This window comes from Dermacentor silvarum, chromosome 1 (genome assembly GCF_013339745.2).
Source record: "Dermacentor silvarum isolate Dsil-2018 chromosome 1, BIME_Dsil_1.4, whole genome shotgun sequence".
Lineage (NCBI taxonomy): Eukaryota > Metazoa > Arthropoda > Arachnida > Ixodida > Ixodidae > Dermacentor > Dermacentor silvarum.
Genome location: NC_051154.1, coordinates 452,590,877 through 452,606,535, shown reverse-complemented (window position 1 = coordinate 452,606,535; position 15,659 = coordinate 452,590,877). Strand labels below are relative to the sequence as shown.

Genomic DNA, 15,659 nt, shown 5'->3' with positions numbered 1-15,659 from the left:
AAGACTGAAAAACAACATATGAAATACTCCAAAAGGCAATGCGTTCTGTCCAAAAATGTGAAACATGAAAAATGCATTTGAAGTTTCAGTTTGCTGTAAATTTACTTGGCGTTGTACTATAGCAATACAAACAGCATCACCATGTAGCAATGTTCTTCAGAAACAAGTTCATGCCACACCTGCTGCCACAACACAATAAGAATAATGAAAAATGTGTCGTAGCGTCATGAATAGTCCTAGAAAAACAGTGAGAAAGCTACTACCAGCCACTCGACCAACATTTCTTTTTCAGTTTGTAGATGAACAGCAGTTGCACAAATCACATCCACATGTGTTCTGTCCCTCCACAAGTTGCACCAAGTTCTTAATCACAAAGCAAAAAAAAAAGTTTTTTTTGTTTTGTTTTTTAATTCTTGCAGCACTATGGCATTGCCCTCTGCTCACTCCTAGACCCTACAGCTGACGGGACTGTAGGCAGAGTCCACTGCTGGCTTGTGCCTCTTGGCAATAAGCTTGCTTTTAACAGCAGATCTGTCTGAGTGGTCCTTGTTAGACATGTGAAGCCCTCGGCCATCTTTTCAAGGCTTCAGCACACCTAACAGGTGCCCACAGTGTAGCCCAGCTTCTTGGCTATAGCGGTGTTGCTCCTTGTCATGCCTTGGTGGAACTGGCTTCAGCCACTGCCCTGTGAACACTGTGTAGTGAGGCGTGTTATTTTCTTCTGGACTTGATCCCAGATGACAGACTGCAGGCTCTCGCTAGAATTTGAGTCATGCCACCACTGCACCACTCCAAGAGCGCTTCACTCAGCCGCTTGAAGATGGCTCCAAAGCTTCGCGGACAAAGTCAAGTGGCTGTTTGTGTGTGGGGTTTCCTTGTCCTTGCCACAGCAGGTGTAGCTGTACCAAGACCCGGACCTTGAGTGCAAAGGCCATGCTTAGGGACATCATCAGTTGATGACATGTGCCGCAGTGTGGCCTTAACTGCCCTCTTCATGCCTGGCACATTGTTCCTGTGGCTGTGCAGGGCATAGCTATAGTAATTTATTTTATTTTATTTTGTCCTGGGTGAGATGTCCTTTTCTTCCGAGTGGCTTACCTTGAGCCGTCTTTTGGTCACAAGCCCACGCAAGGCTGCTCCCATGTGCTTGTGGACATAGTTGACACAGTCCCTTTTCCACCTTGATGAAGCCGTACACAGATTCTTCTGTCAAGGCATGAAAGGTACTGCTGTCCCCATGAATAGCATTGTTGTATAGCACAGCTTATACTTGTCAAGTGAGCTTTGAAACATGCACAGTGCAACTGGCACCACCGTTTGCCCAGCTTTACCGTCAATGTTCTTTTGGCACTCTGGAGCATGTTTTTGCAAGCCAAGCTGTGTGCTGTACTCCAGCTGATTGGGCTTGGGTTCATTTGAGCAGCCTAAGCAAAGTTCGACAGCACAATGTGGTCCACAACAAGCCCGGAATACATCTCGATGATGCAGCCAACAGCGACGTGCAAACTGTGGCCGCATGTGAGCCAGGTTCCGTCAAAAATCACATCGATATTCCTTGGTGGGTTGATAAAGCCCTTATATAGCTCCTTGATCTGGACTACACTTGTGGCCTCATAATTGCTGTTCTACTGATGTAAATATGCACCATCATGCCCATGTGACCCCGATAGGTCTTGTGGTGCAAGCTGCAGTGTGATATGTTTATAGATGCAAAAAAGTCAGAAAGGGCTGTTGCTCCCTTACCTAGCCTCGGATAGCCTTCAACGCTCAGACCTTCACCTCGACTAGCATTATCTAGGCACCACCACTCACCCTCAGCGGCAAAGAAAATCGTTTGTTGCACATGCTGCACATCGAGAATATTAGCACAAGCTTCACACAAAGCCCATACTCATTCCCTTCGTTCTTATATAGCGTGACCGCTTTGTCGCCGCACTAGAGGCAGGGCATGAGTATGAAAAACTTATCACGTTCAAATCCATAATCACAAATTCCATCCCGCTGTGTTCCCTAGCACTCGAGGCATAGGTCGACAAGGCATCCACGCTGGACATGCTAGGTTGCACTTCTGCACTCAATCTGGCAACTGGCAATTCCAGGAGTATGATGCGGTCTGTGCCAGCACTTGAAGCATGGGTTGATGAGGCGTACACGCTGGATGTGCTAGGTTAGGTTGTGGCTCCGTACTCAGATCTGGTAACCGGCAATTTCGGGAGTATGGCATGCCTTGCTGCCTTGTGTTGTAAATTCCACGGTCATCTTCGTTTCTTGCAGAATGCTTCATGCGTAGTCTTCTTGAGATGAGCATCTCCACACATGGGGCCCCATTGGGGCCCTGAGCAAAAGCAAGTCAGCAAGTCATTCAATGAGGTCGCTAAGGAAGCGGCTGCACAAACGTGATACAGCAGAACAATGCATTGAGCAGACGCCTAGAAGTGTGCAAGGCATAGAAGCACCAGAGCAAGAAGAACAAAAAGCAAATCAAAGGCACAGGACCATCCACTGACGCCTTTTGAAAATAGGCAATATACGCACAAAGAAAGCAGTTTCAAAGAAGCCCAAGATAGCGACTGCCGGTCACAGCATTTGCACGTTGCGAGTGTGCAAACTTCGACCATATTTGGCCTCTTTTCCGTCATTTCGTGTCCGCCCTGAGATATAATGCCGACTTTTTTTTATTTTTGAGATTGAATTTGGCTTTCATATTTTGCGGAGATTCTTGAAGGTATAAACATAGCAAAAATGCATTTTTTCCGGAAGTCAACTTAAAAAAAAAAAATTTTTTTTTTACTATTTCAAGACCTGCATCTCTCCTTAAGCACTGGAAGCCTAATGTAGAGCCCATACTAGCATTTTTGATATGCTCGCAGAAGTTTTAAGTTGTGGATAGTTCAGCAAATCAATTACCAATTAATTTTTACTCAGTTCTCATTACACTTTTCTTCGTACCAATAAACTCTGCATGGCCAGAAATAAATGTGAACAAACTGTTCTAATTTTTCTTTGATGTGTAATGGTGTTCGCACTTTGTGGGGTTGTAGTTTCTGGAGATCTTACTGTCACCAGAAAAGCGAGCAGTTGCCCAAGATTTCGCAATAATGTGAGGACATATCTGTAACCAAGGTGACAGTAGTGCACCCAGGATTTCTGCCAGGGGGGGGGGGGTTGCAAGCACTTTGCATAATATGCAATTTTCGTGCTTTAGCCAGAGGAATCCAAAAGCAAATAAAATGCCTAATAATTATAATAATGACACCAAGGATGATGACGATGTTTACTTCTTCAGCGTTTTACTCAAAGTAATTTAAGAGTGAATGAATACAAGACAGTGATAGAGTGTTTTTGTTAATCAGGAAAATTCGGCCTCAAGCCACCTCCTGAATTGTAATGACAATGTGAACAGAGCGCTGAAGGTACACGTTGGACTGGTGGGGCTTGATGCGTGGGGGTGGAGGGAGGGGTTAACTCGGCCCCAGGGGGGGGGTTACCAACTAACCCCCCCCCCCCCAGTCGGTGCGCCACTGCAACGTAAACACAGCACGTTTGAAGGTTAAACACATCTGTAACCAAAATTAACACAATAGGTTTGAAGTTTATGCTACATATGCCCCACAACATAAAAGGAGCAAAAAATCTTGATTACAGATAGCTCACCTGAAGATCGGTCTTTGCCGTATTCCTACTTATAGTGAGAGCCTGCATAAGATGGTCCTTCGGCATCTTGGGACTCCATACGAGTGCGAAGATGATCTAGGGTGTTCTGAAAGTGCTTCTTGATTTGGTCTGTCTCTTCATTTGCTTCAAGCTGCGGAAGCTCTTCTCTTATTCTACCGATAAGTTGACCAACAGTATCGGTCTTGATCTGAAAAAATTCAGATGAATATGTTAGTAAGAGGAACAACATTTTGGTTGTGAAGGGGTCATACTGTGCCATCCAGGCAACTTACTTTACCAGTAATCAAGATGACACCCTCCCTGAATTTATAAGTAACATAACATGAAATTTTTCAAACTACAAAGACTAGGCAAGTTAGACAACACATTCTAGCTTAATGATCAATAAGTGTATAGAACTATAGATAATTCCATATGCCACTACAGTTATACATTATAAGCGAATGGTATAATAATAAAAAAAAAAAACACGTGGGCAGCTTGCACTAGTGGTGCAAGGCTGGAGTAAACAGCAGAGCTGGTGATCGACCTAGCTTCTTCCAGGTTTTACTAGGAAATGTTAAGTGCTGCTAGGCATGGTATTCCGAATCAGCTCCCCGCCGACGCGCAGATTCTCGCTCATTCAAGTGTGAGAATATACTTGAATGAAATGTTGGTGACTAATTATATCCCTTTAACTGGCCGGAGTATTCCCAACTCAAGACAGCTGATTTGTAGCAACTTCAGTCCACAACATGACAGTGGGAAAGCTGTTTTGTGTAAAAGCTAATGTGTTCTCCCATCCCCTCCCCTAGCTTTCAGAAGTTAAACAGAAGGGACAATTTTCTGAAATATACAGTGTATATCCTTGTGATAAAAAGCAGGCTTTCTGGCCAGCCCGTGCAAATGTTAAACACAAGGGACAATTTTCTGAAATATACAATGTATAGCCTTGTGATAAAAAGCAGGCTTTCTGGCCAGCCCATGCAAATAATTCAGTCAGGAGTAGAGCCTTTTCATGCCAACTCAGCACCATGCTATACTATCACCATGATTACTTGGCATCGAAGCAGCTCAGTATTACCACAATTATCGCCAAACAAGAACACACATCTCACCTCACAAAGCTGAGTTCCTTTGTGTATGTGTAACACAGTCTTGGACCAAAAAAACACCACCACCACCACCAAACAAAAGGATTCATTTCACGTACAACCATTTTGTTCATGAATCGGTAGCAATTGGCAGTTGCTGGCAGAATGCAGCAATGTGCCGTTGTCATACATTCTAACACGCCAGCATGCACTATTAATGCTTTAGCTTATTATTCCATACAGACCGCTGACTATAAATTAAACAAACATCACCTCCTTTCAGCAACTCATAAATAACTCAGAAATAAACAAACTCCATCACATGAAAATAAAACAATCAAAACTCACCTGTTCATTGCCTTTTTCAAAGAAGTAAATATAATAATTCAGCAGCTCTACAAAAGCTGCACCTTGACTGATGGGTCCATACATTGTGTGGCAATACGAATTCCTTTTTTAAGACATTCAACAACTCGTTTGCTATCATGCAGCTGCAAGAAAGCAGAGACAACCAAAATTGTGCAAAGTTAGACAGGAAACATTGCAAGCATGTGTTGTAAGCAGTCTACTGAAGTATGGGCTACAAAACTTGTACTATAATAGATTAGAGGTAATTAAATGACTGCAGACAGTTTCCAGTGCCTAAGTGAACCTACTACAATAATAACTGCTGTAGCGAAAAAGACTGGCGCGTCACTATCATCATCGGCCCACCGACGAAGATGGGCTCGCGCTCTCGGTGTTCGACGCTCGACTGAGACAGTCGCATTTCTGAGTCGTCAATAAACCACATTACATATTTGGTGGAGCTGTGCTGGGTTCTACTTACCCAACCCTGGAACTACGCAATCGAACACTGTCGGCCATCATGCCTGACGACGCCAGCCAAACAACACCTCCGGCATCGCCAACGTTGATTTGTCCTGGCTCAATCGTCAACGCGATCCTCCCATCTTCAGCGACTCCGATGAATACGACATCGAAGATTGGCTCTCGATCTACGAGCGGGTGAGTGCCCACAATAAATGGGACGATGCTGCGAAGCTCAGCTACGCCCACTTCTATCTCAAGGGTGTCGCTAGTGTGTGGTACCACAATCACGAATCCGACCTTCGCACCTGGTCAGATTTCAAGGCGCGCATTACGCAAGTGTTCGGTCGCCCTGCGGTGAGGAAGCTCCGTGAGAGAGCACTTGCGCAGCCTTCCCAGCAACCCGGTGAGAACTTCACCAAGTACATAGAAGATGTTGTGGACCTTTCCAAGCGCGTCGATCCATCAATGACTGAGTCTGACAAGATCCGTCACGTGATGAAGGGAATCGAAGACGATGCATTCCAAATGCTCCTCTCGAAAAGCCCGCGGACTGTGGTTGAGGTCGCTGAACTTTGTGAGAGCTAAGACGAACTCCGGAGGCAACATCTGCTCACTCGACGTTCTTCTGTTCCCGATACTTCCATTGCAAGTTTAGCAGCTGTGACTAACAACGACTATCTGCCCGGTGAAATCAAGGAATTTATACGCTCCGAAGTCGCCCACCAGCTATCCCTACTCACCGCCGTCTCCGGACCCACGCCGTCCTTGGCTCCTCCGTTGCGTCAAATGCTCCAGGAACAAGTGTCCGAAGCCATACAGTCCCCTCGTGCAGCACCACCAATGCCTGTACCTCTCAGCTACGTCGAGGTTGCAGCACGGCCACCTCCGTCGACTTTTTCAGCACCACCGTTTGCTGCACCGCCACGTCCAATCCCTCCAGTGTACACCACCAGATCACCAGCTAGCACGGGACCCTGGCGTACACCCAACAAGCGACCCGTGTGCTTCTTCTGTGGTATCCCTGGTCACGTGGCACGGTTCTATCGCCGTCGCTTATGGCTTCAAGGTCATGACCAACCTGTCTCCTCCTACATTCGCCAGCTTCGTCCTTCTCACCTGCCACATGATTGCGCTGCGTCGACGCGCAACGTCATTCCTTCTGCCCGTGATCGTCGCTCGCCATCCCCTCGTCGCCGCTCCACTTTCCCCCATGCGGCGGCGTCCGGCCCCCTCGGAGCAGGAACACTAGCTACCCACCAGTTCAAGAGCGAGAAACGTTGTCCAGTCGAACCACACAAGGCCTCGCTCTCTTCTGACAAACCTAATCGAAGTGTCTGTTGAAGGAGTCGTCACATGGCATTAGTCGACACAGGCACCGCCGTTTCAGTAGTTACGGAAGACCTTTGCCGCAAGCTTCGAAAAAGTAATCACGCCCTTATCTGCGCTGTCACTCCGGACTGCAAGTTCCCAGTGCATTACCCCTGTTGCCGCATGTACCGCCCGCACGTCATTAAAGGATTACCGTATACAGTCGAGTTCGTCGTCCTCTCATCCTGTTCATACGACGTCATCTTGGGTTGGGACTTTCCTTTCCGCATCAGGCCGTCTATTGATTGTTTCGCGCGCCGAAATTTTTGAGTTTTTCTCCATTCCCGATACCCGCGCACATGACCTTGACGATCTCGGCGACAAACTGGTCATTACAGAAGACACTACGATCCCTCCCCGCACTCTTCGGTGATTGCGCATGCCTGCTCTACTTTCGCCACTGACACTATGCCCTGTTTGTCCCATTGGACATTTTTTTGTTCGCCGAAATCGTTCCTTCCCTTCGCTGTCCTAACTGTCAGTGGTGGCTGCACGAGACGCTGTTTCCAACGCTAAGGCCACGCCCTCGTCTTACGTCGTGGCGAGTGCCTTGGACATCTTCAGTCTGCCGACTCAGTAAACCATCTTGTGACGCGCTCTTGACGACACCTGTTTCAGACGTGATTCGTTGACTTATAGCTTGCCTTGTTCCCAGCCTATGCACGACGTCTTCCATAGTTCAGTAGATGCCCTCTGAGCCCTAACGCAGCGTTCGCAGCTTCTCAGCCTTCTACGGAAATACCAATCTACGTTCGACTGTCAACACGCACCCCCATTAGGCCCGCACATCGACTGTACGTCACGACGATCGACCACCGGCACCCACGCACCACTGCGCCAGAGGCCTTATCGTGTATCACCCGCGTAGCGCCACTTATTGAAAACCAAGTAAGCGAAAATGCTTGAGTGTGGAGTGGTTCAACCTTCTAATAGGTGCCTGGGCGTCGCCTGTAGTCCTGGTTAAAAAAAATGACTCAATTTGATTTTCCGTTGACTACCGCCGTCTTAAGATAACTCGCAAAGACGTCTACCCTTTACTGCGCATCGACGATCCTATAGATTGTTTTGGCAAGGCGCGGAGTATTTTTCTTTCGCTCGATTTACGCTCGGCTATTGGCAAGTGCCTATGGATCCTGCCGATCGCCCGAAGACAGCCTTTGTGACCCCAGATGGCCTATATGAATTTAACGTTATGCCGTTTGGGCTTCGCAATGCCCCTGCTACATTGGAACGCATGATGGAATCTGCTTCGTGGGCTCAATGGAAGACATGCCTATGTTACCTTGATGATGTCGTCGTCTTTTCTCCAGATTTTCGCACACATCTGTACCGTCTCGAACAAGTCCTGCAGTGCATCACCGAGGCAGGCCTCCAACTCAACTTGAAGAAATGTCGCTTTGGAGCCAAGCAGCTTGCTATACTCGGACACGTCGTATCGAAAGATGGCATACTCCCTGATCCTTCGAAACTTCGCGCCATCGCCGAGTTCCCGAAACCCACGTCCCTGAAGAACTTATCGGGCTCTGCTCCTACTTTCGTAGTTTTATCCGGAATTTCGTTTCCATCATTGCTCTCCGTTGACTCAGCTGCTTCGCGCGACACACGACTTTCTACTTGGACCACAGCTTGCGATGATGCGTTTGAAACATGCGGTGTTTGCTCACTTCGCCTCCCGTACTGCGCCATTTCGACCCCACGGCCCCCACGGAAGTCCACACCGACGCCAGCGGCGTAGGACTTGGTGCCGTGCTTGCACAGCGAAAAGTGGGCATGATGAATACGTAGTAGCCTACGCCAGCCAAACAATAACGAAAGCGGAATCCAACTCTACTTCCGTCACCGAAAAGGAGTGCCGGCTATCATCTGGGCCCTTGGAAAATTCCAACCCTACCTGTAACGGCCGCCCCTTCGACGTCGTTACAGATCACCATGCTCTATGTTGGTTATCGACTTTAAAAGATCGTCTGGCCCAGCGACTTGCGATGGGCTCTACGGTTACAAGACTTCGACATACGCGTGATTTACCGGTCTGGCCGTAAACAAAGTGACGCAGATGCCCTCTCTCGGTCGGCCTACACCAAGTGACATGGACTTGCATTACAGCCATCGAATCGGCGTTTTTTCGTCGCCTGTGCCCGTCAACACGGCTGTGGAGCAACGCAAAGATCCCTGGATTGCGGCACTTATAGATGTATTTCCGACACTTCAACAACACACCCCTTCACGCGCACCTATCCGCCGCCACACTTGTCATTTCGAGTGCGGGATGGTGTGTCTCTATCGTCGAAATTACGCTTCCGACGGTCGCAAATGGTTGTTCGTCGTTCCCGTCCCCTGCGCACAGATGTATGCTCCGCTCTCCATGCAGACCCATAATGCGCCCATGCCGGCCTCTTCAAGACTTACGCCAGACTTCGCTCCCGCTTTTATTGGCATGGCATGTATAATTTTATGCGAAAGTACATTCGCTCGTGCACAGCGTGCCAACGATGCAAGCTTCCTGCTCCTCGTCCTTCTGGTCCTTTACAGCCCATTCCTTGTCCGTCCCGACCATCCGACTGTGTCGGCATCGATCTGTACGGCCCTCTTCACTGCACATCAGCTGGCAATCGCTGGATTATTGTCGCTGTCGACCACCTCACCCGCTATGCAGAAACTGCGGCACTGCAAACAGCGACAGCCCGCAACATTGCGTCCTTCTTCCTGCATCACTTCATACTGCGTCATGGGGCACCGCGAGAACTTCTGAGTGACAGAGGGCGTGCGTTTCTTTACAAAGTTCTTAACGCCCTTCTGACCGTGCCACACCGTCCATCGCACCAGTACAGCTTATCATCCGTAAACGAACGGCATAACAGAACGGTTTAATCGTACTTTGGGCAACATGCTATCCATGTACATGGGTCGGATCATAAACTGGGACCTCGTTTTGCCATATGTTACGTACGCCTATAACACCGCTTCACAGGCCCGATGGGATTTTCGCCATTCTTTCTCGTATATGGCCGTGAACCTACATGTACGCTCGACACCATTCTCCCCTACCAGCCTGACCCATCAGGGCACGTCTCTGTCTGAAGCCTCCAAGTATGCCGAGGAATGCCGTCAGCTGGTCCGTTCGTTCACGGCGGAAGACCAAAGTCTCCAAAAATTCCATTGCGATGATGACCGACCTCCCTGCACCTACCAGCCGGACTCACTAGGCTGTGGATACCTTCAAGCACTCCTGGTCTATCCTCTAAACTCCTCGCTCATACCACGGTCCCCATTCCCTACCGCATCATACAACAGACGCCGCCGGTCAACTACGTTGTCGAGCCGCTAAAGCCATCTACTGACTTGAGGCGTCGTGGACGCGAGACAGTCCACGTCCAGACTTAAACCCTATTACGACCCCCTTGTCCTCTCCTCTCCTTGAGTCGCCAGGATGGCTCCTTCTCCAGGGGGCAGTTGTAGCGAAGAAGACTGGCGCGCCCTTTGCACGCACTATCATCATCAGCCCACCGACGAAGATGGGCTCGCACTCTCGGTGTTCGACGCTCGACTGAGACGGTCGCGTTTCTGAGTCATCAATACGCATTACACTGCAAAAGTTAAGTTTAAATTAAGCTTCGTTCTAAAGAAAGTTGCTAATACGTCATGAAGGCAAGGACAAGCTCGACAGTGCAGTCTCAATGGAATCCACCATAATCTAATGCTCCTCATCAGTTGCATAATCTAAGCAAGAAGACTACTTAGGAAAGAATATTAAAGTGTTGCTGAAATAGTTAGCATATAGAAAGGCCACAAACCTCTTCACCTCCAGACTCCTGGGTCTTGCCCGACCAGAATAAGTGTGAACAAAGACCCACACCACGGCACTGATCGGGTTTTTTTAGAAGCTTGGATGCTGCCAGTGCACACTGTGTACGAAGCGGCTCATGGTTTTCTTCAGAGAAGCAACTTGTCTGTTCTACTGTACCCATAATCAGGGTTATTGCAGATAACTGGGCTTTGCTGTCAGAAATCTCATCCTCATACAGAGAAAAAGCCTAAAAGAAAATGGAAAATAAAAGAACAGCAATTTTCTCTGCTTTAACAGGCCATTGTGTTGAGAACGTAGAAAAATACAGTCTCAAGAACAAATGAAAGAGTGGCAAGCATATGAAAGTGTAATGAAAGTACCTGAGAGATAAATTCGTAGGCCACTGTCTCATAATTTTCAAACTTGATTTGACCAGCAACTAGTGCCCCTTGAAGAAACAGGCGTAGAGGTAGCTCGGCGAGTTCTGCTTTGATAAGTGCACTGATAGTTTGGTGGCAAAACTGAAAAATCTTGTTGCATTTCTTCTCCCACTTGTCATCCTGCATGTGATGGATAAGGTTGTCAGCTAGTTTTTTGCGCAAAGCAGTATACTAATTTCAACACTGAAACCATCACACAGATTAGTGCAACCATAACATATTTTATAGACATGCAACGAGCCTTGCACGTCAGAAAATACTGCCTTGCATAAGTCACACGCCTTTACAACAGACATGCAACGAGCGTATGTCAGAAAATACTGCATGTTATAAGAGGCTGTGTTCATTATATTTTTTGAAACGACAATTGTCATGTGGACAAACAATGACATGTGGATCCTCTCTAATAGTGCAGAACAGAAAAGTGCTTTCTTTCGCACTAAACGCATTCCCGGGGACATGTGACCACCTCTAGATAGCAATGACTAACTGCTAGTACAGGTGTCCCATCAAAATTGATGATACATTGCAGCAAGCTGTTGTTAAATGCTGCCCACTGCTACAATGAATATGGCACATCAGTTCTACAAGAAGCACTACGCAGCACGGACCTGGCGGAACAGCTCTGGGCCGTCCAGCGAGCCCACGGTGCGGCCAGGGAGCTAAAACTCCCGGTCCCAACGTGGGAGTAGCCCGCAGGACCTTACAATAAAGTTATTCCACCCCCCATCAGTTCTGCGGAAGCCCAAAAGGGGAAGGTTCATGAAAGGAAAAATTGTCATCCATCTGACTAGCACGAAGCTATAAAAGAAACCCAATATGGGTTTCTCAGAAAGAAAGCTTCACAGTTGAAAAATTTGTCCTGGTATGAGGATCAAACCTGGCACCAACGCCTTTCCGAGGTGGTTACTCTACCGCTAACCAGGAGGCTAGCATTGCGAGCAAAGGTGAATTAATAGACAATTTGTAGTGTAGGGACGCTAAATATGGCAATTCAGTTCTGCAGAACCCCACAAAATGAAGAAACGCTTGTGAAAGGGAGCTCTGAAAGAAAGCTTTGTAGATTCATGCTACAGTGAGGTGCATGACAATTTTCCCTTTCATAACTTAATAGCTTGTGTGGCACTAGATCGACCCCACAGACTAATTGTAACATACTGACCAAAATGTTTACAACACTCAGAGGACAGGCAAATAACTGTCCTACCAATCCTAGTAATCTTATACCTTGTCACTCAGGAGCGGTACTTGAAAGCCAGCTGATACGACTGGAAGACAAGTGGAGGCAATGTGTAGCGAATGCGCTTGTTGCCTCCACTGCCAAAGTGCTTCCTGGCAGTCATCACGATCTGTAAATTAAACAATACGTGTTGAAAAATGTTTGAAATGACAAGATCAATGTGCATGTTTTTTTTTTTTTTTTTTTTTTTTTTCAGCTGAGAGGCATACAAACTAGATACAAACCAGATACTGTTGGTCAGGCGAGTCGGCTACCATGAGGTTTGCAAATCGCCCTACAAGCACCTGCTCTTCCAAGAAGTCCTCTGGGTCTTCCTCTTCGTCTGGCTGGTCTGGCTGGTCCTGAACCAGTGGGCTTATCAAGTTTAGCACTTGGTCTGCCTGGGAATAGCAAGCATGCCATTCAGGTAGGCTTGAATGGTTTTGTTTGGCACGTCAGGTCACAATTCTGAATTACTTTTAATGGGGCTCATAAGCCACCTTGGTCATCACTTGGCACAGTTTCTCAGTAAAATAAGACGCAGGGAGAATAAGTACTTAATGGATAGCAAAGTTGATAACTTTTCTTGGACTACTGGTGCAGCATTTAATATAAAATACACAAGTGTGGGGGAGTGGGCTAGCTGCTTTCACATCACTTTGTGGGCTAGCTGCTTTGTGGTCTACATGTGTAACAGTGCAAATGATGCAACGAGAAAGAAGTCATGTACTGACTACATCAACTGGTACCTGATTTTGATTGCAGTCAATGATATATATCATCATAAATAAAAAAAAAGGTTCAACAAACTGGGCAAGCTATAATAATACAGTTTTAGTTTAGCGTTAGCGCAATAGCAGGGTTAAGGGAAATAGCGTTACTGTTCCGCAAACGAACTTTGCAGAAAGAGCTTTAGTATAGCGTGATAGCGTAGTTTTCTTGCAAGACGCTATTCCATTACGCTTTGAATTTCATACATAGGGCACCAAAGCCTATGTGTGTGTGCGTCCGGAAAGTGCGAGAGGCAGCGCAATGGAAGCCAGGAGCGAGTTGTATTTTTACTTCCCATGTCTGCCGATCTGCAGCGAAACAGACAAGCAGTACAAGCTGTCTACCATAGCCTCGAAATGTTCCCATCTCAGAGGCCATATGCCGTCATCGCGCCTATCTCCCAACTTTACTGACCGGTGGCACTCGCATCTCGAAGAAAATTTCTCTCGTTAGGCTTAGGCGCGTTCGAAATGAGAAGCGATCTCGAAAATTCCTCAAGATTAGCCATAACACTCTCTCGTCGAAGCGGCATGAGACTAAGCAAAAGCCGTTTACGCAGTCATTTGCTACGAACGAAGTGAACTCTACAAAAACAACGCCAAATTCAGTTCGAAGTGGGTGACCGGGACCGCCACCATGTTTTACGTGAACTACGCAAACACGCTAACACGGTAACGTTAACTCTGAGAAATAGCGTGCGCATGGTAAACGGTATGGGTCATTTAGAGTTCTGCGCACGGTCTTTTTTTCTTTTCCCGCTATTCTGGTACGCCGGTATTCCGGGTAACCGCGCTAAGCTAAAACTGTCTAATGATGCATACAATCAAACCTCGATTTAATGAAACCCGTGACGTAACAAACTATTTGCGTTTCCCAATGTTAGTTCTATTAAAAACCATGTATGCATTTTTTCCCCCTGTGTTTTAACAAAGTAATTTCATGACATGGTTTCGATTTAATGAAACTTCCAGCCATTTCAAACATGTACTTGGAGCCTCTATGGCTAGTAAATCAAGCAAAAACTAGGGATGGGCGAATAGTGAATTTGAGGTTCGAAGTGAATTCGAAGCGAATAGTGATTTGGTCGAATAATTTCGAATCGAATAGTTCGAATAGTGTATATCACATATTACAGTAAAACCTAGTTAATTCAAAGTTCACAGGTCCGAAAAAAAAAAATGTCCGAATTAATCGAATGCCGAATTATCAAGGCATCCAGAAAACAATGAGCAAATGCTTACATCAGTACGATTTTATTAGTGTAATGGATGAGCAAATCTTTTTGCTATTTTGCACAAAAGCAGTGCAGAAGCTTCAATTCTCGTCATCTCGTGACTGATTGGCTCTCAGCAGCGATCGAGGCCTCGCGACTTCTTTCGCAACACAGCCACGGCGCGCGCCATCATTTGCGACACGCTCTGCATACCGCGCACATCCGATTATTTTTTCGCCAGTAAGCTGACCGCCAACAGATCGCACGCACGTCCATCGTGATGTAGCGGGTGCTCTTCATCCTCGACAGCTTTGCACCAAGTCGAACCGAAACAACTGTTTGTCGCAACCGCGGCCACTATCGACGCGATTATGAACTGCGACTTTACGGTGCTTAAGCACGTGGCCGACGCACGCACCGAGTCAAACGAAACTACCGTTCGTTGCAACAACTGCAGACGAAATCGCGGTCGCTATCTATGCGATCATGGATGGCCACTATGCAGTTTTTTTAGGCACGCAGCCGACGTGCGTATTGAGTCAAAACGAAACTACTTTTTGCCGCAACTGCTGCCGAAGAAACTGCGGCAGCTATTGATGGGATCACGGATGGCGACTATAAAATCCCGCGGCCAACGCGTTGTTATGCGCGACGGTAAACGCAATAAAGGCACAAATACCGTATTTTCGCACACACAACCCACCCTTGCATATAACCCGCACCCCTAACTTTGAACTCCGCGAAAAAGAAAAAAATAACCTCGCGTATAACCCGCACGCTTATCTGAAGAAATGATGACTAGGAAGTTACAACTACGCGCAGCCATCATTTGTTTTCAAAACAAATTTATTTCAAAACGACCGCAGCAACGTTGTCAGCGCTGTCGTCCGATTCACTGCTGCCATACGAGGCTTCGTCGCCGCTCTCGAAGACGTAATCGTCTTCAGAACCATTTCGCAGCAGCTCTGTTGCCGATTTCTTCAGCAGCAGCTATGATCTTCAGTTTCTTTTCACTGTGAAAAACTGCCGCCGAGACAGATTCATGATGCCTAAGGCTGGCCAACTGTGCAAACTGGGCGTACACGAAACGGCACCTGACTCGTGCGAAAAGTGCGAAAAGCACAGAACACCCACACCGAAAATCATTTTTCTTCCTCCATGCCGAAAAGCGTCTAACCAGACTATGAAGTGGATCAGGCAATAACTTGTGTTGGCCTCTTATTGGCTTAACACACGTCGATGTCTATAGGCATGCGGACAATGCCAACTCTGCACGGCAGGTCGCGCGTTGCCGTGAAGCGAC

At 47.2% G+C, this 15,659-nt stretch overlaps 1 pseudogene; it reads right to left on the bottom strand.

Moving 5' to 3' along the window:
• Nucleotides 1–3,679: 3,679 nt before the first annotated feature.
• Nucleotides 3,680–15,659, bottom strand: part of LOC119437774 (vacuolar protein sorting-associated protein 35-like) — a 127,800-nt pseudogene continuing 115,820 nt past the window's right edge.